We start from the raw sequence: 26482 nt of genomic DNA, 5'->3' as shown, positions 1-26482 counted from the left end.
TTTTAGGGGTTCAAACTATCGGCGTTGTACTGAGCAATAAAACAAATAAAAAAGTATCAGGTATCGAGATATACCCTCAGGCTGTGTATATTGAAACAATTTTTTCCCAAAAAACGTATGTATTTAGGGAGTTTTAAAAATTTTGGGCGTTTGAACCGACAAAAATTTTGATTAGGAATAAAGATCAAAAGTTTTGCGGAGGAGATACTAAAAGGAATGGATCGACATTGACCATTATGGAAGTGGATATCCAGCCACTACATATGGTGCCTATGGGGTTTTTACACCCTTCGGGCTGTTTGCTCAAGAAGTATGGACTTGCCCCTGAAAAAAAACTTTTACCATCGTAATTGAGGCAGCGAATGCAAGTTGCTTCAACAAAAATCAAAGTGATTCAATATCAGGGCTTAAAGTGAACTTATCCGAAATGTTGTGTGGGAGGTACCGGATGGAGTAGAAAAATATAGTCCATATTTGAACCTGATCTATATCTGGTAGATATATTAGGATGTGTAAAGTATGGACCAATTCGGCCACTCCCTTCAAGCAACGAACAATTTTTCCGAACATTTTTGAACTTTTGTCGGGGAGTACCTGAAGGAGTGGACCGATATGGCTTATCTTCGAACTTAAACTATGTTTGGACAAAATATTACTAAGGCCAAATGTTGGACCGAATCGGCAGATCCGTCCTAGAGTTATCTTGAGCTCCTACCACCTCACACGGTGTCGTAGGGTTTTTTGCAACTTTCATGCTATTTTCTCAGGAAGTACGGACTTGCCCCTAATGAAACTTGTACCTTGGTTTGGGGGGCAGTAAATACAAGTTGCTAAATCAAAAATCAAAGCGATTCGGGAGATGGCCGTAAACTGAACTTTTCCGAAATTTTGTGTTAGAGGTACCCGAAGGAGTGGACCGATTGAGTCCATATTTAAACCTTATCTAAGTCTGGTACACATTTCAGGATGTGCAAAGTATGGACCAAATTGGTTACTCCCTTCAAGAGTTATCGTGCGCACAAATTTTCCGAACATTTTCGAACTTTTGTGTGGGAGGTACCGGAAGGAATGGACCGATATAGCCGATCTTCGAACTTAAACTAAGTTTGGGCAAAATATTACGAAAGCCAAAATTTGACCGAATCGTTTTATCCGTTCGAGAGTTATCGTGCGCTCCAGCCAGCCAGACAGAGGGACGGACATTGCTCAATCGACTCCAAATTGTCTGAAACACATTTCGTCCAAACATATTTGGGGTCTAAAACCGTTATTTCGATGAGGCACATTTTGTCCGTATGAAAGTGTATATACCCTCGTTAGCATAAATGCTGAGGGTATTAAAATAACGTAAAAAAGCTGAATTAAACCACCAGCGAAACGATCCCAGCTTATTGGATGGGTGTGTGTGACTTCCCGTGAATTCACTTTTTCAATATAAACTCCTTAGCTCGACTAATTTAATTAGTTAAAAAAGTCTTATATAGGGGCTATACCAAAACACGCACCTATTTGACAATTTTCGGTGGAGATATTTTGTGACCACTGGTAATTTTAAATGTCAGATTACAGGTTGTTCGGTCAAAAAATTTAACTAAAACCCCCAAAACCAGTGGGAACCTCAAATGTTTCATAACAGGTAGTTCGGTCCACATATTTAGATAAAATCCGCAAAATACCGAAAATCGGGAGGTGTCGTTAATATGGATGCTATACCAAAACATGGACCCATGTTAAACGTTTTTTGTGGAGATGTTTTGTGACCACTAGTAATCTCGGTCAAAAAATTTAACTAAAACCCCCAAAACTAGTGGGAACCTCAAATCTAAAATTACAGGTAGTTCGATCCACAAATTTAGCTAAAATCCGCACAATACAGCAAATCGGGAGGTACCGTTATATGTGGGCTATATAAAAAAATTTACCTATGTTGACAATTTTTGGTGCAGATGTTTCGTGACCTCTGGTAACCTGAAATGTTAAATTTCAGGTACTTCGATCAAAAATGTAGCTAAAACCCTCAAAATACAGCAAATCTGGAGGTACCCTTATATAGGGGATATACCAAAACATAGACCTAAGTTGACAATTTTCGGTGGAGATATTTTGTGACCACTGAGAACCCCAAATGTTAAATTACAAGTAGTTCGGTCAAAAAATGTAGCTAAAATCCTCAAAATACCGAAAATAGGGAGGTGCCGTTATCTGGGGGCTATATCAAAACATTGACCTATGTTGAAAAATTTTTGGTGGAGATGTTTTGTGACCACTGGGAACCTCAAGTGTTAAATTACAGGTACTTCGGTTCATAAATTTATCTAAAATCCCCAAAATATCGAACATCGGGAGGTACCGTTATATGGGGGCTATATCAAAACATTGACCTATGTTAAAAATGTTCTGTGGAGATGTTTCGTGACCACTGGGAACCTCAAATATTAAATTACAAGTAGTTCGGTCCACAAATTTAGCTAAAAACTGCAAAATACCGAAAATCCGGAGGTGCCGTTATATGGCGGCTAAACCAAAACATGGACCTATGTTGAAAAATTTTTGGTGGAGATGTTTCGTGACCACTGGGAACCTCTAATATTAAATTACAAGTAGTTCGGTCCACAAATTTAGCTAAAAACTCCAAAATACGGAAATCCGGAGGTGCCGTCGTATGGCGGCTATACCAAAACATGGACCTATGTTGACGATTTTTCGTGGATATGTTTTGTGACCACTGGGAACCTCAAATATAAATTTACAGGTAGTTTGTTCCAAAAATGTAGGTCAAACCCTCAAAATACAGCAAATCGGGAGGTACTTTCATATAGGAGCTGTACCAAAATATGGACCTATGTTGACAATTTTTTGTGGAGATGTTTTGTGACAACTGGGAACTTCAATTACAGGTAGTCGGTTCCAAAAGTGTAGCAAAAATCCTCAAAATACTGAAAATCGGGAGGTACCGTTATATGAAGGCAATTGACCTATGTTAAAAATTGTTGGTCAAAATGTTAACAGGTAGTTCGGTCCAAAAATTTAGCTAAACCCTCAAAACACCGAAAGTCGGAAGGTATCTTTATAAGGATGATATACCAAAACATGGACAATTTTCGGTGGAGATATTTTGTGACCACTGGGAACCACAAGAGTGAAAGGGCGAATAGAAGAGTGTTACGCCGCATTATATATCCAGTTCCAGTTGGGCAGGCAGCACCACGATTTACGATGGACGTTGTTGCAAATGCCATCCGAGATGCTAAATCATTCAAAGCGTTGGACGCGAAGGGAATATTTAAAGTGATGCTGAAATAGCTGGATAAGCAGGGAGTCAAGTATCTCAGGAAATTCCTCAACTTTTCGAAAGCCGCCCTTAACGTTCCCAAAGTCTGGAGAAAAGAGCAAGTAATCCCAAAAATGGACTTAAGAATCATTTGACATATCAAATGATTTTGATACAGTCAACAACGCTACACTGTTTGGGACATTAGCGTACCATTCTAAGACCTAGTTAATATTACGTTGCATAATCAATAATATGTGTAAACGCTAGTCTTAGGTCGAATTCAGGACCAAAAAGTCTAAGCTCCGTAGAGTGAAATAGGGAAGTGCCCAGGTAGTGGATTAATACCGAAAACTGTTTCACCTCATGGACAGTGGGGTTTGAGAATGCCATTCAAGAAGAATTCGGATGACCAACTACTCCCGGATCTGTACTTCTATATACCCTTTTCTGAAAGAAAGGGTGCTTTTATAGACCCTTTCTGAAAAAAGGTGCTTATATAGACCCTTTCTGAATTCGATAGCACGTTAAAGTCGTCCGCGTATGCCACGGGGGAGCCTGTAACCCCTAGAGGACGCGTCCCCAGGTGGCGGATAGGGGAATGCTTCCCAGATATGGGTGGTAAGAGGGAAATCAAATACCTCTCGCGGACCAACAGGTAGCGGTGTCTGTTTCCACAGTGGGCGGCTGCAAACAGCGTCTGTACTCTAAGAAGAGCGGCTGAAACGAGGACGGAAAACTTACAACCCATCAGAAGATAAGGGGAAATCACTGATGTATTATCCCTGGAAAACCATATTACAATGAATGCAGAAACAAACATATGGCCCTCAATCTCCGGTAACTCGAGGGTGCTAAGAATCCCCGGAGGTAAAACTAAAACGACGCTTAACATTGGTACTTGGAATGTTAGAAGCCTTTATGAGTCAGGCAAACTAAGCAACACAATATCCGAAATGGAAAGACTGAACATAGATATCCTAGGTGTATGCGAAACCTGGTGGCCGAATGTTTCGGAATTCGTATCCCATGGTGCCAAAATCTTCTTCTCTGGAAATTCGAACAAGAATCATAGGAATGGTGTTGGGATTATCATTAGAGGGAACATTTCCAAAAGCGAGGTAGGATTTTTTCCAAAGTCAGATAGGACCATGATGATCAAAATAAAAGCAAGACCGCTCAACATCAATATAATTCAAGTATATGCTCCCACATCAGACAGAAGCAATGAAGAAGTAGAAATGTTTTATGATGAAATAGAAAGTCTTGTTAAACTTACAAAACCACATGATATAAATATTTGATTTTAATGCAAAAGTAGGAAGAGGTGAAGTAACTGGTGTTACAGGACGATATGGATTGGGCGAAAGAAATTAAAGAGGCGAACGACTCATTCAATTCTGTCAAGAATTCAACATGAAGATAGCAAATACACTTTTCACTCTACCGCCAAGAATGCTCTACACTTGGAAATCTCCACAGGACAGAATTGGCAACATCATTAGAAACCAAATAGACTTCATTCTTATCAACAGGCGACACTGCTCATCAATTAGGAAGGCCACAACATATCCGAGTGCTGATGTACCATCTGATCATAACCTTTTAATGGCAAAGATACGCATAAAACTAAAAACTCATTCTAACAAGGCACAAAGTAAAAACCTTGACTTAGGAAAACTTCAAAACCAAACACTAAAATCGGATGTATGTACAAAACTAAATACAGAGCTGAATAATGTCGACAGCGAAGATATAGAAAATATATGGAATAATGTAAAGAATACTATAAACTCAATAGCCAGAAACACCCTAGGCAATTTTATAAAACCAAAGACCAAAACTTGGATGACTCAAGAAATCCTGCAGCTAATGGATGAAAGAAGAGCATTTAAAAATAAAGATTACGAAAAATACTGGGAAATAAATAGAGAAATTCAAAGAGAGATACGTAATGCTAAAAATAATCACCTAAATACTCAATGTCAGGAAATTGAAAGACTTATGAGCCTACATGACGATTTCAACCTCCATAAGAAATTGAAAGAAGCATCTGGACAATATAGGAATACACATCCATCTGTCCTTTTCAATAACAACAATGAACCGGTCTTTGAATTTGCAGAAAAGAAACATATCTGGAAAGAATATATCCAAACACTATTTAAGGATGATAACAGATCAAGCTACGTTAACAATGCATCAGATTATATGACAGGAAACAGCATCACAAATAATGAAGTAGAATCAGCAATAAAATCCCTTCGAGATGGAAAAGCTACAGGACCTGATGAAATTCCAATTGAATTATTAAAAATGCTAAATAACAGCAACATTGAGCTACTGACAAAACTGTTTAACTACATCTACGATACTGGTATATACCCACAGGATTGGCTAAAATCCACCTTCATAACAATACCAAAAAAACCCCATGCCAAAAAATGCAATGACTATCGTCTCATTAGTTTAATGAGTCATGCTCTTAAAATTATCCAGAAGAGAATATATGAGAAATGTGGAAAGGAAATGGGAGAAACTCAATTTGGTTTTAAGGATGGAAAGGGAACCCGTGAGGCTTTATTCTGCATACAAATACTCGTTCAAAAATGTAGAAATGTCCACAAAGACGTATTTTTATGCTTTATAGATTACGAAAAAGCATTCGACACTGTGGAGCATGATAAGCTCATGGAAATTCTCACAGCAATTGGAATCGATGAGAAAGAGATAAGGTGTATTAAAAGCTTGTACTGGCACCAGACTGCCCAAGTCAACATAAATGGAGATTTAACTGAAGATGTAGCAATATCTAAAGGAGTTCGACAAGGATGCATTTTATCTCCACTACTATTCAACATTTACTCCCAAAAAATTTTTCACGAAGCAGTAGATGGCATCCAAGAAGGTATATTGATAAACAACAACTACCTAAATAATATCAGATATGCTGATGACACTACTTTAATATCAGACAGCATATCAGGCCTACAAAATCTTGTTGATAGACTAACATCAAGTAGTGAGTTGTATGGGCTAAAAATAAACACCCTCAAAACAAAATTTATGATAATAAGTAAGAACAACGCTCATAACGAGTTGATTTTAAAAATACAAAATTTCCATATTGAGAGGGTACAAAGTTTCAAATACCTGGGAGTTTTGCTAAATGATCAATGGGACTACTCAAAAGAAATCAAATGTCGCATAGAAATGGCAAGAGATGCATTTCATAAATATAAAAAAAGTCCTAATAAGCCATGATATAAATGTTGCAACAAAATCTAGTTTCATAAAAGCGTATATATGGCCAGTCTTGTTATATTCAGTCGAAGTGTGGACGTTAAAAGCGGCAGATATCAAACGACTCGAAGCATTTGAGATGTGGGTGTACCGTCGAGCACTAAAAATACCATGGGTCCTGCATGTACCAAATATTGAAGTATTGCGAAGAATGAATACAACAAGAGAATTATTAAACAACATAAAGAAACGGAAAACAGCATATCTAGGGCACATTATGCGAAACCGTAAATACACCATTCTCCAGCAAATACTGCAAGCAAACATAGAAGGAAGACGTACCAGAGGAAGAAAAGAGATGTCATGGATTCAAAATATCCAGCAATGGACAGAATTCCAGAACGCCGAAAATTTAATAAGCATTGCGAGAAATAGAGATATATTTTCCTATTTTGTTAATAATTTATAAAAACATAAATATGTAATTTTTTGACAATTGTAATATGATCGCTAACATTCGAAAATCGAATACGCAATAAAGAAGAAGAAGTATGCCACGACCAGGGTAATCTGGTAACAAATACGGATAGTGTGCTGAGGTGACTATTGAATTTTTCCCAACTGTTGGTATCTAATATTAGCGAAGATTACAAAGATACCGCAGATCATATCCCAGAAGGCGAAAAGAGGAATCTGCATAAGTGGTTCTAGCAATAAACGCCGACTAGACCGTCCAAGTTGATATGGGGCATGGTGATTCACACAGAAATGAAAGGCCACATATATTACATGGATTTTGACACTAGTATTACTGAACAATTCACTTACCTGGGCATTGCAGTTACATTTTATGGTTAGTTGTACCATGACGTTTATATCAAATGCACGATGGGGCCATTGTCAGGTTTTTAAGTCAAAAAATCATTTTTTCAAGTCAGTGATTGAAATGAAATAATAACGGAATTATATTCTTAACACTTTTAAACTTCCAAACCCAAAAAAATTACAATCTGGCAACGGGCCACGGCGACATGCCAAGCTATCATTCCGTTTATTTCTAGCATTCAGTCGTAATTAAACAATTTAGGTATTTTGGCGCCTAAACCTGATCTGTTGATATTATATATTTTTTTAAAGATGGAAAATACGGGTATTGGTGTGTAAATTAAGATTATTATTAAAAATGTAAATGTAATATTAAATGTGGTTAATAATTTGTTGTGTTAGTAAGTGATGTTTTTTGATGTAGTCTGTGGTATCATCCATATGTAGTTTGGAGCAGAACTTTCGGTATCGGGGCGTATTCTCTTAAATACATATATATATTTGGTGAACAATTACGATATCAACTAACAGTTTTTGAAAAGAAATTTTGCGTATACTTGCAAATTTCGTAAAACTTAAAATTTTGGATATTTTTAATTTTTGGTTGGAAAACCAGCGAAAACCTAAACATGTTATAGGTTGGATTTCTGCGAACAAAGACAGCTACATGAAAGCAGTAAAACAACAAATTAATAACTTTTGTGCACGCCTTAACAAAATAAAAAACTTCTGTGTGCAGGAATAGACGAAAGTCGGACGGGGCCGACTATGTGATACCCTATCTTATCAACTTAACATTAAATAGGATGAAAATATATAAGGGGGCTATAGTTAACTCTGAACTGAATATAATGCACCGAATACATCAAATCGGACGAATATATATGGGAGCTATGTATATCCAAATCTTAACCGATTTCAGTATAATTTGGCAAACATTTTTCTAGTGCAAATTCCGTCTTACATTCCAAATTTCATCAAAATATATATGTATATGGTAACATGGGGCACCTTCGCCACGTTTTTGTTCACAATGTTCTCATACCGACACCGTTAAAGTTTTTTCAAATATTATTTTTGGCACAAATATTAGCATATCTTGACTATAAGTTTTGATATATAAATGATTATAATTATGTTTTTAAAATATTATTTTTGAGAATTTACAAAATGTCTAAAAAGTGGCGAAGCCTCCCTACCCATGGGGCTGCTTCGCCTTCGATATTGAACATTCTCCTACGGACACTAAAACTGAAACAATATAATACAATACTTCTTCCTTAAATATCAACATTATTCAAAAAAGCAACATATTTTCTATTGACTAATCAAAAATTATTTTAAAATTCACAAAAAGTAACCTATTCTAGCGGTTAATTGCTGTATGTACCTTGAATTTAGGTACAAATATCATAATATAACGAAAACAAGATACGTTTAGGATAATATTTGATTTTAACATCACATTATAGTCTGGTATATCTATGGTATAAAGAATTTAAGTTAAACATGACAAATTTCTAACATTAACCCACCAAGCCCTTATCATGGCATATTTCATAATAGTAATAAATTGACATTTGCAATTGATTTTTTCATACGAATTATTGGGATTTATATTCTTCAGTAGTTGATTTCTAACGGTATAAAATGTGTTTTTGATATCACAAAAGGTAAGGAAGATATCACAAAAAATATTTAGCATAATTATTTTTTCCAATACCCCGAAAACACAAAACCGCGTGCGTCCGCTATCATACCTATGACACAACTGCCAAAATTTGGGAGATGATAGATCTTCATTAAACTCACAATTTTGCCTTTAACGCGTTTTTTCTAGCACTTGTATTTTGCGAGGAAATCGGAGCTGGCGTAGCCACCCCAGTGGCGAAGGCGCCCCATCTTACCATATATTGAAATCGGGCGAACATGTATTTAAGAGCTATATCTGTATTTGAGAGGCACACCCCCTTCAGCGTACGGAAGAATTATATTTTTCAAAATTTCAATGTAATCTGGTGATTTCAAAAACACATTGAATACTGTATAGAGACCCCACAGCATAGTAAGAAAATGAGCCCCACACCATGCTTTTACCTCTGCCATATATAGCCGCCTTCAGAGTATATTTTGTATATTTGAATATTTTTAGAAATTTCTATGAACATCATCAAATGACATCATCACGTCGACGAAATAAAACAAACATTGTTTTATGTAAATGGTATAGCTTACTAATAAGACAAAATATATTTTAAATTTATTGGTTGCATAATTACGAGAATGCAATATAACAATCCTTAGTTACCGGTGATTTTGAATGTCAAAGTAAGAAAAAAAGGGTCCATATATCTGTGTTTTAAATTTATTGAAATTACTATATAAGGACTCTAATCGTTTCCTCGTTTAGCTATAAATCCCAATGAAAACTGACCTATTAATTTCAACGCATCAAATGATTTAAACATTTTTACATAAAATATCCTTGGAGTATATTACATGCCCTTAAGAACTAATGCTAATTTCTAATGAACTAATTTCTTTAGAGGAAAGGGCCACTCAATGTCGATTTTTCAGGGAACCAGGCTACCCAACCATAGGTTTTAAATGTTTTTGCTTATCATAGCGAGTCATCAATGGTTGAACTATAGGAAAATTTTTTGACAGATTCAGATATTTAATTCCATATTGACTGTATAACTGAGTTGACAGTGGATATTTAGTAATTCGAGACTTTGACTGAAACTTTGAAAAACTTAAATTTTCTTATTTATACACCAATTGCTATTGTGAAGAACGAAAACGTTAATAAAATAAATAAGAATCGAATGCTCAAGATAGGAAAAACAAGTAAGAAAAGTCTATAGTCGGACGGAGCCGACCATGGGATACCCTATACCACCATCCCTGGACAATCGCTCTCCACGGAACTTCTTTTCAATGATTGTGAAAATTTAATTATCAAATATCAGAGATGAATTGTATAATACTTATGACCAAAACCAAAAAGTTATCTAGCATGACAAAGACATTTTTGTAGCAGGAAAGGAAAATTTAGTTCACACAAACTAAAATGTAATGAAACCCACTTATGTAGTACTACTACTTCCGTTGTTTAACAGCTACGTTATTGAAGTTTTTACTAATTTCACAAAAAAGTTTTAGTCCATTTAACCCGCTAAGTGTTATCTGATCTTCACGTTGGTTTGTGCGCTTCTTCATCAATATAAACTCAAACTTTGTTTAAAATTTTGCGGGTTATTATTTTGACCTATAGAGCCGCTACAAAACTGGTTATAATTTTGTTTTTGGTCCATTTCATTCCCTGAACATTTCACGATCATCAGCAAAACTAATCATTTCTATTCTGGCCCGAACCCAACCTCCTTAAAAAATTCGTTACAATCGGACCATAATTGCGGCCTTAAGCTTGTTTACAATTTTTAATGGACGGACACACATCGCTAAATCGCTTTATCTCGTCGAGATATGAATTTTGGCATACCAAATAAGAGGTCTAGGACAAATATTTCGTGGTGTTACATAAACTTTCGGAGAGACAATATGTAGCCTGGGATAAAAATGTGGTTCTCTACACAGAACCCATTATATATTAGGCAGTAGGCCCATTATCTAGCAAACACTTTATTGCAATTTACATCAGAGGAAAGGTCAGTAGTTTTTTCCCATATGTAGGCTACTTTGTGAAATATATATGTCCTCAAGGAATTAAAATATCGACCATAAATAAAATTTTATATTTTTCATACAAAAGTAATGGTCCATTTGACCCGCTAAAAAATATCAGATCATCATTCAAAATTGTAGGCATCTTTTTCGACCTATACTCTTACCCGGTGCAAAATTTCGTGACTATTGATGTATAATTGCGACTTTTAGCGAGTTTATTATTACAATACAAACAAATAACGGAATATATTAGGCTGTAACTCTGTTATCTGATCATGCACACCAACATAATTGGCATCAATTGAAAGGTCAAGCGTCCCACTTTCAAGTATATCTCATTTGTCCGGAATGTCACTTCCAGGAATTAAGATATAAGCTGTATATTAAAAATTTTCACAATTTTCACACAAAAGTTTTGGTCCATTTAACCCTCTAAATATTATCCGATCGCCATCTCAAATTGCAAGCTTCTCCTTTGTGATATACTCTTACCTTATTTAAAATTACGCGTTGATCGGACTATTTTTGAGACCTACAGAGCCGCTAGAAAATTGGATAATCATTATGTTTTTGGTCCATTTCACCCGCTAAATATTTCGCGAACATCACCAAGAATAGGGATCTATTCTGATCTAAAGCCGACCTCCATACAAAATTTCGTGACGATCGGTCCATAATTGCGGCCTGGAGCGTGTTTACAATTTATAATGGACAGACGGACGGACGGACGGACTGACGGACGGACACACATCTCAAAATCGCTTTATCTCGTCGAGATATGAAGATTGGTATACCACATTGGGGGTCTCCGATGAATATTTCGCGGTGTTACATGAATTTTTACCAAAACAAACTTATAATACCCTTTTCCACATTGTGGTATAGGGTATAAATATTAATGTCCGGATTATTGAGGTAAGAAAAATATGTGATATCCGGATTACCGAGTCTACAGTGTAAAAAATTCTAGTGTCCGGATTACCGTGTTGTCCGGATTATCGAGACTATACTGTACAAATATTCTTGATCAGGGTAAAATTCTGAGTCGATCTCAAAAACGGAGATAGGACGCTGAAATGTTGGGAAGATGCGTCTTTTGTTTGTAGGCAGGTCAAGTTGGACGATGGACTATATCGGTCAACGTTTTGGTATTTAGACGATTTCAGGTATTTAGACGTTCTTAGTCACATTTTCAAACCGAATTAGCTATAATTTGACTAGTAATCAAAAACTTATATTACAAAAGTTAAGAAGGGGAGGTGGGGGGAGGGGTGTTGTCCACTTTTACCAAAAATCATGAAACTAAAAAATGCTGTGTAGCGTTACATAAAGCTATTTTAAAGAGTTTTTAGTTGATTTTATATGAAATATTGACATAAAGTATATAATTTCAATAGAGAGAGTTTACAAACCTATAGATATGGGTTTGAAATTTGGAACAGAGTAAAATGAAGCATATCATAATAAGTTCAGTATAGTCCACATACAAAAGTTCCGCCTGGTATTTTGAAGTTTTTAACCAAATTCTCCAACAGAATTGAAGCAATAACTAAAAAATCTTTCAAATGAATATTACACATGTAGCTCTTATTTGGCATTTTCGATTCCATTTCAAAGATTTTCTGTATATCTTATTTATCACACATTATCTTATATATCACACATTAACTTCTGTCCCATTAAAAAAGTTTTGTGTTACTTTTGCCTTATTAAGTTATCAATTGGACACATTTTTACCGCGAGGACTGATGCTGATAAGAAGATCTATCTAAAAAACCTATTTATGTTATTTTTATACCATTAATTAATTGAAATAAATAACTCCAAAAAGAATAACTCGAATCCCCGAGTGTAGATTAGACTTTACCGAACATTTCCAATCAAACATTGCCACCTATTGTAAGAAAATAATATTCTTCTATGTCATAAAAACACGAAAACTTTACTATTTTACCAGAAGTTATAGAGTCCATGCAAGCCAATTTAAAAATTCAGAAAATTAGATTTATGGTCTGTTCCAGTACTGCAAAAATCTACTAATTTTCAGTAGTAAAAATGTGTAGATTCCTGCAGGTTCTGGAACATTCATATGGAACAGAAAACATTTTTATCAGGAGTCGGTCAATATCAATTACGACTCATATACTCCGAATTCTACACGCAGTACTGTTTGAGACTACGAATCCCACATTCGGGTTCGGCAAAATTTTAGCTGACAAAATAGTTAAAGTCGAAAAAACTCCATCTGATATCCCAATGGTTGTTCCGCCTTTTTTATGAACTCGCTGACATTTAAAACTTTCCAAGGACTATGACCAAAGATTAAGCACTTCTGTCGGCACCAACTTATGAAAATTTATAAATCTTTTTTCTCAAAAACAAGTAAAAAAGTATCAGTCGGGTTTGCCGACATAGATATTCCCTCAGCCTGTTTGAGTTGAGACTTTTATCTATAGACAGATCGAATACGGGCTTCATAACCAATATCTCTGTCCGAAGAATTGTGTAGTCAGGGAGTTTCAGAATGTCGTGGTGTTTTTTGGACGTATACACTTTCCGACAAAAATATCGAAACATTTGGGTATTAAACTTCACAATTGTGAGCGTTGCGAATAAATGTTTATGTTGTGGTTATAAATTTGACTTCGATAAGAGCGCAAAAGTTTTGCACTTTTGTGGAGAAGATACCTGAAAGAATGGTCCATTTTGGAAGTGGACCCCCTTTGGAAGGATATTGAAAATTTGTATGGGAGGTTCCTGAAGGAGTGAACCGATATAATCCATATTCGAACCTAATCTATGTCTCGAAGAAATCGATTTGGACCTTCGACAGTTATTGTGCGCACCATTTTAGCGAAAAATTTTGTAGACTTGTGAGAAAAATGGAGTGGACCGATATGACATAAAGTTCGGTTGATCCGTCCGAGAGTTATCATGCGCTCGAGCCAGACAGACGAAAGAACTGAGCTAAATCGACACCAAATTATTTGAAGCGGATTTTGTCGAAACATATGAGAAGTCAACGGCAATTATTTCGATGAGGTACATTTTTATCCTTAGCCTAAAGCCCGAAATTACAGCAGATATTTATCCATTTATCCATATTTGAGCATTAATTTTGTTTGCGGTTCTTTTCAGCTACAACTTTGTTAATGATAGGCAAAAAAATAGGTGGGTATGCTACTTATAGCAGATATTAACACTTTATGACGCACGCCAATAAATTTTTCTCCATTAAATAAATAATAAAAAAGTGAGGCAGTAAAAGAATTGTCTTATTGGCTTTTCCACGGCAAACACTTGATATATCGTAGATTTTGTCCAATAAACATGTCATTTGATGCATTTCCAATCCGCTCAATTCTAAACTCGTAGTTTTTTGAATACAGAATGAGTTTAAAGCCTCAAGACTTTTATATTCATTATAGAATTCCTCGACCCTTTATTATTTGATAATGAAATTGCATAAGAAAATGAAGTAATTCGGATTTCACTGGAAGTTTTCTCAAAAAGAGTATTCAAACAAAAAATTGTAAATATTTCTTAGACAACTTGTTCATAAAGTAAATTTTTAGTACATGACATTCAGAACAATCCTAGTTTTCATTTGAAAATTCCAAAAGTAAAAAATTATTTTAGGGAAAAAACGTAATAATTTCTTAAAGTAGCTCAAAAAATTTTAGTCTACCAAACCATTTCGGAGGGGGCCAGGGCCCACAGTGCCATCCCCCCCCGCGTACGTCCCTGGTCCATGTTATGGTATAGCCCTTATATAACGGTACACCCCGATATTCGGTATTTTCAAGATTTTAGTTACAATTTTTAACCTAGCTGTAATTTTTTTAACTAATTTAACATTTGAGTTTCTCAGAGGTCACGAACGTTCTCCACCAAAAATCATCGACATTGGTCTACGTTTTGGAATAACCCCCATATAACGGTACCTCCCAATTTTTGGTATTTTGAGGATTTTAGCTACAATTTTTAATCGAACTAGCTGTAATTTGACATTTAAGGCTCTCAGTGGCAACGAAACTTCTTCGCTAAAAATCGTCAGCATAGGTTCTTGTTTTGATATAGTCTCCATATAACGGTACCTCCCGATTTTCCTCTATTTTGAGGGTTTTAGCTACAATTTTTCAAACGAACTAGCTGCAATTTGACATTTAAGGTTCTCAATGGCCACGAAACTTCTCCACCGACAATTTTTATAATAGGTCCATGTTTTGGTAAAGCCCTTTTATAACGGTATCCCCCGATATTCGGTATTTTCAAGATTTTAGTTACAATTTTTAACCGAACTAGCTGTAATTTGACATTTAAAGTTCTCTGTGATCACGAAAATTCTCCACCAAAAGTTGGCAATATAGGACCATGTGTTAGTATAGGTCCCATATAACAGTACCTCCAAATTTTCGGTATTTTAAACATTTTTAATTTTTAACTCAACTAGCTATAAATTGACATTTGCCTACAACATCTACACCCAATTCCCCAATTTATGCCACAATAAGATGCTGATTGGACGGACTATATATTACTCTAAAATATGTTTTTTTCGTCCTGTTATTTATTGTGCCCATTGTTTTCTGTATATCTGTCAATAACCTGAATATGGTTAGTATTTTTACTCATTAAATATTTTTTCATCAATGACAATTCACACTGTATAGTCTGTATATTGTACAGACATTATGTTTATCACTAAAAAGATAATTGTAATATTATTGATATTTTATCTTAATAAAATCTAATATGTATGTACAAAACCAAAATAATTTGTATACTACAGATAGACATTAGTCACACACGATTAGAGTGGTATGGATGGTATATAAGTAGTACCTATGTATATAGATTTATTATAAAATCATGTATCCAATTATATTTTCATCATTCAAATCTTAAATTTCAATAAGTAAACAATGTATTTATTTAAATATTGTTTTTTAATATTAAATTTGTTGATTTCTGTAAGTAGTATTGCCTTAAATTTAAAGTTCTTTGTGTTATTTGAAATAAGTAATGTATGGAAGAGTACGAAATGTAAATATATTATGTTCATCAATATAAATATATGAATTGAAATGTGATTGTTTTTTGTATGCATAATTATATTTTGTGGAATATGTGGTAATCGAAGGAGTAAAGTAATATTCTTCAACTTCGAACTTGGTCTATGTTCAAAAGAAATATTACGGTCTACAGGTTTGGACACTTTATAGACCCAGATCACAAAAAATATGTGTATGTCAATATTTACATTAGGCAATTTTCCTTGCGGCAATTGTCAGTTTGTTGGTGAGAGACGGTGTTGAGAGGCAAAGGGTTACCATATGCCTCACCTCTCTCACCATCAAACTGACAATTGCCGCAAGTAAAATGGCCTAATGTAAATTAGGACTATATTAGGTTTATGACTTTTTTATGTTTTTTTTTCTCAAAAATGATTTCGTGTAGCGGGAATAAATGAACTATTGCCTATTAATGGCTAAAATAGCGTTTATTCCATTTAAGTATAAAAAAGATCACGCTCAAAAAAATTGTTGAAGAAATACTGAAGAAATAGAAATAATCAAAAATGATTTTAAAATTCATAAAAAGTAACCGATTCTAGCGGTTAATTGAAGTAGGTACCTTGAATTTAGAATCAAAATCATAATATAACTAAAGCAAGATACGTTTAGGATAATATTTGATTTTAACTTCACATTATAGTGTGGTATAAAGCATTTAAGTTAAACATGACAAATTTCTAACATTAACCCACCACGCCCCTGTCATGGCGTAGGCGCCCCACCCCTTACATACATATTTCATAATATCAATATATTGACATTTGCAATTGCTTTTTTCATGCGAATTATTGGGATTTATATTCTTCAGTAGTTGTCTTCAAACGGTATAAAATGTGTTTTTGATATCACAAACGGTAAAGAAGATATCACAAAAAATACCTACCATAAGTATTTTTCCCAATACCATAAAACACAAAACCGCGTGCGTCCGCTATAATACCTTTGATACAACTGCCAACTTTTGGGAGATGCCTTTCACAATTTTGCCTTTCACGGATTTTTTCTAGCACTAGTATTTTGAGAGAAAATCGGCGCTAGCCTAGCCGCCCCAGTGGCGAAGGCGCCCCATGTTACCATACTTACTTACTTAGCTGGCCCATTACAGAACATTTGTTCCATAGACCGAACTAAGAAAAGATCTCCAATCCTCTCTGTTTTTCGCTGCGCTTTTTGGAATACCGCGCATTTTCATTTCTTCATCCACTTGTATGCTCCATCGAAGCTTAGGCCTCCCGATTCTGCGTGCACCGCCATGTGGCATGTATTCATACGCCTTTTTAACGGGTTCATCATCGTTCATTCTTATGATATGGCCTAGCCAACGCAATCGTTGCATCTCGATACGTTTAACTATATTCATGTTTTTGTATAGCTGATATAGCTCGTGGTTCATACGACGTCGATATTCACCGTCAACGCAGATTGGTCCGTAGATCTTTCGAAGAATTTTTCTCTCAAACACGCCAAGCTCTGCCTTATCTGCTTGCGCAAGTACCCAGGCTTCGGAACCATACATCAGCACGGGTAGTATCAGTGTTTTGTAAAGCGATATTGTTGTTTGACGAGTTGTGGCTTTGTTTTTAAAGTGCTTACTTATGCCAAAGTAGCATATGTTGGCCAATACAATTCTTCTTTTTATTTCACAACTGATGTCGTTTGTTGTGTTTACGGCGGTGCCGAGGTATACAAATATTTTACTACCTCAAAATTATAGAAACCAACTTCAACAGTTGATCCGATCTCAATGGACGCATTGCGCGTTGACACAATCAACTTGGTCTTCTCACCGTTTACCGTCAGACCCACTTTAGCAGATTCTCTTTCGACCTTCATAAAGGTATCGGTTACTTCTTTTACTGATCGTCCCATGATGTTTATATCATCAGCATAAGCAAGTAACATGTGGCTATTGGTGTAGGTTGTGCCACTTCTTTTGACGTTTGCCTCTCGTATAACCTTTTTCAGCAGGATGTTGAAAAGACCACATGAAAGGCTGTGTCCTTGCCTGAAACCTCTTTTGGTATAAAACTCTTCCGAGAGGTTCTTTTCTATTTTAACTGTAGATCTTGTGTCAGTTAGAGTTATTTTACAAAGCCGAATGAGCTTTGCGGGGATACCAAATTCAGACATGGCTTGGAGTACCTTTGAACGTAGCGGGCTGTCGAAGGCTGCTTTATAATCGACAAAAAGTTGGTAGGTGTCGATCTGCATCTCTTGTGTATTCTCCAGGATTTACCGCAGGGTAAATATCTGGTCAATGGTGGACTTGCCAGGTCTAAAGCCGCATTGGTATGGTCCAATTATTTCGTTGACCATGGGCTTTAGTCGTTCGCACAATATCCCTGACACTATATTGTAGGCGATAGGGAGAATGGGGATGGAAGATACCAAGGAACGGTCCTGACCGGCTTTAACATGGCAAAGCCCAGGATTTATCTTGGTCCCACTTTCATCTCAAGTGGACACTGACCTCCCCGTGGTGTCACCTGGGGAACTGCTTTTAACACCAGTTAAAGGTAGTGAGCTAACATGTGCCGAGCGTTCACCGATAAGAACGTTAAAAACTTGGGTTTGAGCGTCGGGTTAGTAGAAAAAAAGCCTACTATGAAAAAACGAGAGAGAAGAAAAATCCCTCAAAAGTTGACGACCCCCGCAAACGTTTTAAGGACCATGATCTGCGAATCTGCACCTAGAATGTTCGCACTCTTTATGGAGAAGGTGCAGTTTACGCATTGGCAGATGTACTTGAAAAGTACAAGGCCGACATTACTGCCATACAGGAAATACGATGGAACGGGAAAGGCGTCACAACAACACCTAAAGGTGACGCACTGTATTACAGCTGCCATGACACAAAGCATGAGTTTGGTTGCGGATTTGTAGTTGGTCGGAGGTTAAAACATCTGGTCTCCACCTTCTCCACAGTGAATGAAAGACTTACTGCAATTCGATTAAAAGCAAAATTCTTCAACATCAGCTTTATTTGCGCTTTTGCTTCCACTGAAGACAAGCACGAACATACCAAAGATATATTTTACGAGAGCTTAGAAGAAACTTATGACCGTTGCCCAGCCCATGACATTAAAATTCTACTAGGCGATTTTAATGCCAAAATTGGAAAGAAGAATATCTTTGGCCCAACAGTCGGGAAATTCAGTCTCCACAGCGAAACATCTGACAATGGTATGAGGCTGATAGACTTTGCAGATGCAAAAAACATGGTAGTTAGTAGTCACAGATTTATGCATCTCGATATTCATAAGGGCACCTGGCTGTCGCCAGATCAAAGAACAAGAAATCAAATTGATCACGTTGTGATAGATGGAAGACATGCATTAAGCGTGTTGGATGTGCGATCGTTCCGAGGTGCAAACATAGACTCGGACCACTACCTTGTAGCAGCAAATTTACGTACCAGATTAAACGTAGCAAACAAAGTGCGAACAGATACAACACGGAAGTTTGACATCGGTAAGCTGCAATCACAACAGATAGCCACAGCATATTCCACTCAACTGGCCCAACTGCTTAATCAAAGCACTCCTCGTCCCGATAACATATCAGGTCAATGACAAAACATTGCCCACTCCATGCAAACAGCCGCAAAATCAGTACTTGGCTACCAGAGACCTCCACCAAGGAATCGATGGTATGACCAGGAGTTTCGTGCTGCTACCGAATAGAAAAATGAGGCATATAGGGCTACTTTACAGTCAGTAGCAACGCGTAGCGCACGATAGAGGTATCGGGAGAAAAGAAGAGAGGAGAAACGTCTTTTCCGCAGGAAAAAGAGAGAGATGGAAAAGCGGGAGTGTGAACAAATCGAGATGTACAGGAGACAGAAAGAAGTCCGAAAATTCTACCAAAGAGTGAAACATCAAACTGATGGCTTTGGAACTGGCACATCCTCCTGCAGAGACCAACAAGGTAATCTGGTAACTGATACAGATAGTGTACTACGGATATGGAAAGAGCATTTTTCCAAACTGTTGGTATCCAATAGTAGCGAAGTCGACGATGATACCACAGATCCAATCCCAGAAGATGGTATTGAATGTATACCACCCGGCCAAGATGAGGTAAAGACTGCAATAAACCGGCTGAAGAATAATAAGGCAGCAGGAGCTGATGGCCTACCAGCCAAGCTGTTTAAAACCTGAGGCGACACGCTGATAAGGTGTATGCATCAGATAATTAGCTCCATCTGGCAGGAAGAACGCGTACCCGACGATTGGAACCTGAGCATCCTGTGTCCCGTCCATAAGAAAGGAGATAAGACTTTATGCTCCAACTATAGGGGCATAAGTCTTCTCCCTATCGCCTACAAGATAATAAACTTTATTACATTTAAATATCGAAAAGGGTGATATATGAAATTATAAAACCGTCTAAGAAAAGACATATCTGGGTAATTTTTGTTAGGTTGTACAACTGGTTATAACAGAGCGATTAATCTCGAGCAAGAACATTAAAATGGGTCCTTTTTCATTTGAGCTTTTCATCGAAGTCTTGGTATTCCTCTTTTAAGTGGTTCACATTTAAGCAAAATTTTAGCTGAAACTAAGGCATGACTATGTCAGGGTAACCTTTGTAAATTGTAATTTTGTCAGTGCCAATATCCATTCTATGTGTGAAATCAATCATTTGCCAGACAAAAATCATGCCATATAAAATACTTATGTATAATTATTATATGACTCAAAACTATGGGTATTAGAATGACCCAAACAGCATTTTTTTGACTATTTGACAAAATTTGAACTTTTGAAAGTAAAATATACAAAAAATTTCTAAGAAGTTTGTTATTGAAAATGGGTTATTTCGGTATAGGTTTTCATATAACAACCATAGAACGGTACCTCCCGATTTTCGGTATCTTGAAGGTTTTAGCCGAAATAGCTGAAATTTGGTTTTTAGTCTTCGTTCGGGTAACACAACTTTCCACTTGAAATTTTTCGGTATAGATTCACGTTTTCACAAAATTCTATAAGTGACAATCTACCTCATAATCAGCCATAATTCTTTCAAAAAATTCCTGAGAAAAAATGAATTTGATGAATTAATTTAATAAATACTTCTTTTAATAAATATTGTTTTTATCAGCATTTTATTTAATTAAAACATTTTACCACTTTCTAATTTTCAGATTTGCAATGGACAACTGATATTGCAGATTTCGAAAATGAAATGCAGGACCAACCCATCCTTTTTCTACAACCATTCCTGTCGAATAAAGAACATGAATGTTCATAACAGAGAAGTTTATATGGATACCTATATTCGAGATGTTTTACAAAATGTTTCGGTACTTTAACATCATTATCTATTTCAATGAATTTATGATATTTACTAACAAAACACATCTTGTTTTTATTTAATAGGTTAATATTGCACTTTATAAACTAAATGATGGCAAAAAGTATATTCCATTTATGGTTAATGTTACAAATAATCTGTGTTTTGTTCTGGGAAGAAGAAAATTTGATCCATACATTAATCAGATGGTGAAAGTATTAACTCAGTTTACAAATATAAATCACTCGTGTCCATATCGGGTAAGTGGAAAATTGAAACAAAACAAATTGGAAAGAGTAGCATATTAACTTTCTTTATAAAATTCATTATATTTTTTTGTAGGGTCATGTTTTTGTAAGGCGTTTACAATTCAATGATGACATTGGCATGGTAAGAGCATTTACAAGGTGGTTGAAAGTTTCAACAAAGTTGGTAATAACATTTTACGAAGGTTATCCGTTAATTGATATTGGAAATGTGGCATACTATCTTGATGTCATTGACAAATAATAATACATAAATTTATAATGTCAATATAAGAGAAGAAAAATACAAATAATATAATAATAGTTATTAAAAACCAACACTGTATGTACATACATATGTACTGTTAAAGTTCAAATAAAACAAACTTCATAAAAATACATTCACTATCCACTTAACGTAATTTGTCATAATACTTTTTTATCCAACTTTGAATTTTCGTTCAAAGTTGGTGATGACAAATTACAGCGAGTAAGATCTGTCAATTTACGCGGCTCTTGTGACATCTAAGCTCTCTCGTTACTTTTAATTGTCACTTGTTTTTCGGATTTTCGTCCATCAACAACATCCTAGCAACACCATTGTAAACACAAGATAATCTATATTAGTTCTTCGACTAATATATTAATAAAACCGCCTATTTTATTATAAATAGAAATTACTGCCTTTTATTTGGTTTTTCTTTTCTTTTTTTTAACTGCTCCGCAACATTTTGGTCCTTCGAGCCGGATACGTGCTTTCAGCAACAAAAACTAATAAGGCTCTTCTTCTTTCCCTTTTACAAAGTTTGACTTCGTCAACAACAACAACAAGTATTTGCGCCTAACAACATCAACACTCGCAGTTGTATTCATCCTCATCATCTTTTAATTTTCATTAAAATCATCCATTCATCACTAAAAGGTACGTACCGTCATTTAGTGAGCATTTACCGCGAGTGTTTTCTCTTAATATTCAAAAATAAATCGAAAAAATATTCGTAAAACAAAAACAACTACAGTGCTTAACTACGGTCGTTTTACAAGTGTCCGTCGGTAAACGTATTTGTTGTTATAATTTCCAACAGTGCCGGTTTCGTATCGTGTGTAATAATTCTCTTCAAGAATATTACACTCTTAATTACGATATACGCGTAAACATACATACATAAAAAGTGAGAAATAAAATAAATAAACAGTGGTCAGTGATCATATTGTTGTGTGGTTTAGTTATTGTGTGATTATTGGCACAAAAGAAAATAAAAATACACTAACAACATTCATATTGGTTAGTACAACAACAACAATACGATCACAATCAGTGCTGCATACATTGTAGTTGGTTAGTTCATGAGTAATCGGTAACCACCCACAAGGTATAATAAGTCAGGTCACTCTAAAAGTGAAAATTTTATTTTTTGGAAAAAAATAAATATTTTTTTTGATTTGATTAAAAATCGATACGGTTCTGTTGGAAATTCGGTATAAAATATACCCTACAATCGGTCGTATCAATAATTAATAATAATTTTCGTTATTATTATAATATAAATACGATTTTATTCGAATTTTTTGAATATTTTTATATTTATTTGAATTTTTCTTTTCATATTTTGAAAATTGATTTATTTTTTTGGACCTGTAGAGTGCATCTTACAGTCCGTGCACCCTACAATCGGTATATTTCTATACACAAATCTACAAGCCGTGTATTTTTCGATACACAGTGAGAATATTTGTTCATTTTTTCCTACACTGAGGAAAAATTACTTACAGTTTTTATTAATTTTCGTTGATATTTTCGCCTGAACTGTAATAAAAAGTTTCTTAACCTTGCTTGGTGTTGCTTTTGTTAGTATTCGCTAACAAATAAAATAAATTTTCTGAATTTTTGAAGTTTTCCTTTCAATTTTCGTTGAGATTCGTTCAATATCATTTGATTGGTGTTGAAATTCTTACAGCTTTTGATTTTTCAAATCGATTTTCTACCTTTTGCTTTCATTGATTATCATTTCTTGAACTTTTTTGTCGTGCAAATATGTCTCTCTCTCCACTCGATTGCTTCATCAGGGCATCTGATGCTATCGTACAATTTGAAACCTTCTTCAATTCTCTCCGAGATGAAGAGTTGGATATTTATATACTAGAAGTTCAGTCTTCTGAGGCTAAATCGCTATGGGATAAAGTGAAAGAAACGTATGACCAATGCCTTGCTTCTATTCAGCTGTCGGGTGAGGTCCAAGAAAACCTTGAATCAGCCCAAAGCAAATACCTTGTTGCTTATAAGGCATATGTCAACGTCATCGCTACGGCAAATCGAAAATTAGATCAGTTTCGTTCATCGCAGAAGAATTCAAATTCTTGTTTAGCACAAAATGTGGCTTCCCAGCCATCTTTGAATTCTGATCGTTTATCCCAAATCCATCCTCCATCGAACTTTAATACTAATTTTACTAGTACTCCTAGAAGAGATGCCATTCCTCCTGAAGATGCTTTATCTATGTCTGGTGTTTCACACCAAACGGGAAGGTCAGATGAGGTTTCCACCTCAAATGACCGTGTTATGCATAGTTTAAATCTTCCACCTTGCGACATTGATGTTTTTAGTGGTGATTTTCTGTCTTGGCCCACATTCAGGGATCTTTTTTCTGTTGTGTATATCGACAACAGCCGCCTTAGCGATATCGAGAAATTGTGTTATTTGCTCAAGAAAACTAGTGGTGAAGCAAAAGACATAGTTTCAAAGTTCCCGCTGACACACAAGAGTTTCGCTCTTGCGTGGTCAGCATTGAAGGAGACATATGACAATGTTCGAATTTTGGTTAACAACCAACTTAAATTGTTGTTTGACCTTCCGGTCCTGGATACTGAGTCCAGTGCGGGCCTGAAGAATCTTCAGCGCGCAATCAATGGATGCATTTCGGCAATGGCGATCTACGACGTTTCTACGAACGATTGGGATCCCATATTGGTCTTCTTGTGCATTCAAAGATTGCCTAAAACTACCGTCACCATGTGGGAACAGACGGTTAAAGACAAATCGGCATTGTCTGCTTGGAAGGATTTGGATCGTTTTCTTACGGAAAGGATTCAAACCCTTTCTTGTCTCCAGAATATTCGTGGCATAGATTCCTCTAAAAAAGTTGAAAAGAAGGTGCGAGCTCATTTTACAAAGACGGCTCCTTCTTCTTCTTCTCGTGCCCCTGCAGTAAAAACCTGTGTTCTTTGTCCTAAATTAGTACATCCTTTGCGTTTTTGTTCAGAATTTACTAAATTATCCATAGAAGGTCGTTTTTCTGTAATGAAGCGTTTCAATTGCTGCATTAATTGTCTGACGGTTGGTCATGATGTTAGGAAATGTGTCAGTAAACATAATTGCGGTAAATGCAACAAGCGACATCACACACTTTTACACCGTGAGATGTCCAGTTCTGCAAGTTCCGTTCGTACAGCGACTTCGTCGCAATCATCTGGTACTTCAACCTCCGCTCAAACTAACAATGTGAATCCAGATATCCCTTCGACTTCGTCAGGAATATCACACTCTGTCAATAGACAAGTGCACCATGTTTCACAAAACAAAAATGTTGTTCTGGGTACAGCTATGGTGAATCTAATTCATCAAGGCATCACCTATCCTGCTCGTGCCCTTATTGATCCAGCTTCTGAAGCGTCTTTCATTACTGAAAGTCTACAACGTCGCCATGGTATTTCTACTACGGCGACACAGGCAACAATTTCTGGCATTAATCAAAGTACGTCCACTACATCCCAAAAATTATGTTCGTTGTGTATAGGTTCACCAATTGATACGTCCATATTCTTGGAAATTGCAGCTTTAGTGATTTCCGCTATTTCTGGCAATTTACCATCCTTCTCAATTGGTGAGGACTTGATTTCCCGTTTGCCAAATATTCGTTTGGCTGATAGAAATTTCTTTGAATGTAGAACAGTTGATCTACTACTAGGCGCTGATTTATATCCCAGAATTCTTCTTCAGGGAATTCAATCCAACATCCTAGGTACACTAATGGCACAAAAAACTGTTTTTGGCTGGATCATTACTGGTCCAATTCCATCTTCTAATATTACGGTTTTAACAACCACAATAAATTATCCAGAAGATGATCTTAACAAGACTCTTCTTCGTTTTTGGGAATTGGAAGAACCTCCAAATTGTCACACTTCCCATCATACCTGAATTCGCAGGTCAGCTAGGCCATTCTAGGACCAATTGTTTACGACAATTCTTCCGCAACGAGGCTTCCCTCCTAAGAAAACCACAAATTAAAGTCGTTTACGATGGGGTGGTCAGGGAATATCTAGAATTGGACCACATGAGACTTGTTCCAACTTCTTCAGCAGACTCTTCAGTATGCTACTTGCCTCATCATCCGGTCATTAATCCGGATAAGCCTACAACCAAATTGAGAGTGGTTTTCAACGCCTCAAATAAGACTTCTAATGGGAATAGTCTAAATGATATTCTTTATGTCGGTCCAACCCTTCAATTGGATTTAGTCCAACTCATTCTAAGATGGAGACTTTTCAAATTTGTGTTCAATTGTGACATAACACAAATGTACAGACAAATTCGAGTAGATCCTACTCAAACTCCTCTCCAAAGAATTTTATTTCGGGATTCTCCCCACAAACCGGTTCAAGATTTTGAGCTTCAGACCGTAACATTTGGAGTAAATTGTGCTCCATATCTTGCCATTCGGACTTTACTCCAATTGGCCGATGACACAGAGAATGAATTTCCGTTAGCTGCACATATCCTTCGGAAGTGCATGTACGTAGATGACGTCTTGACCGGTTATCACGATTTGGAGACA

The sequence above is a fragment of the Musca autumnalis genome, unplaced genomic scaffold (genome assembly GCF_047663935.1).
Source record: "Musca autumnalis isolate F117 unplaced genomic scaffold, ASM4766393v1 scaffold_5, whole genome shotgun sequence".
Classification (NCBI taxonomy): Eukaryota; Metazoa; Arthropoda; class Insecta; order Diptera; family Muscidae; genus Musca; species Musca autumnalis.
Note: the sequence above shows the minus strand (reverse complement) of the source record.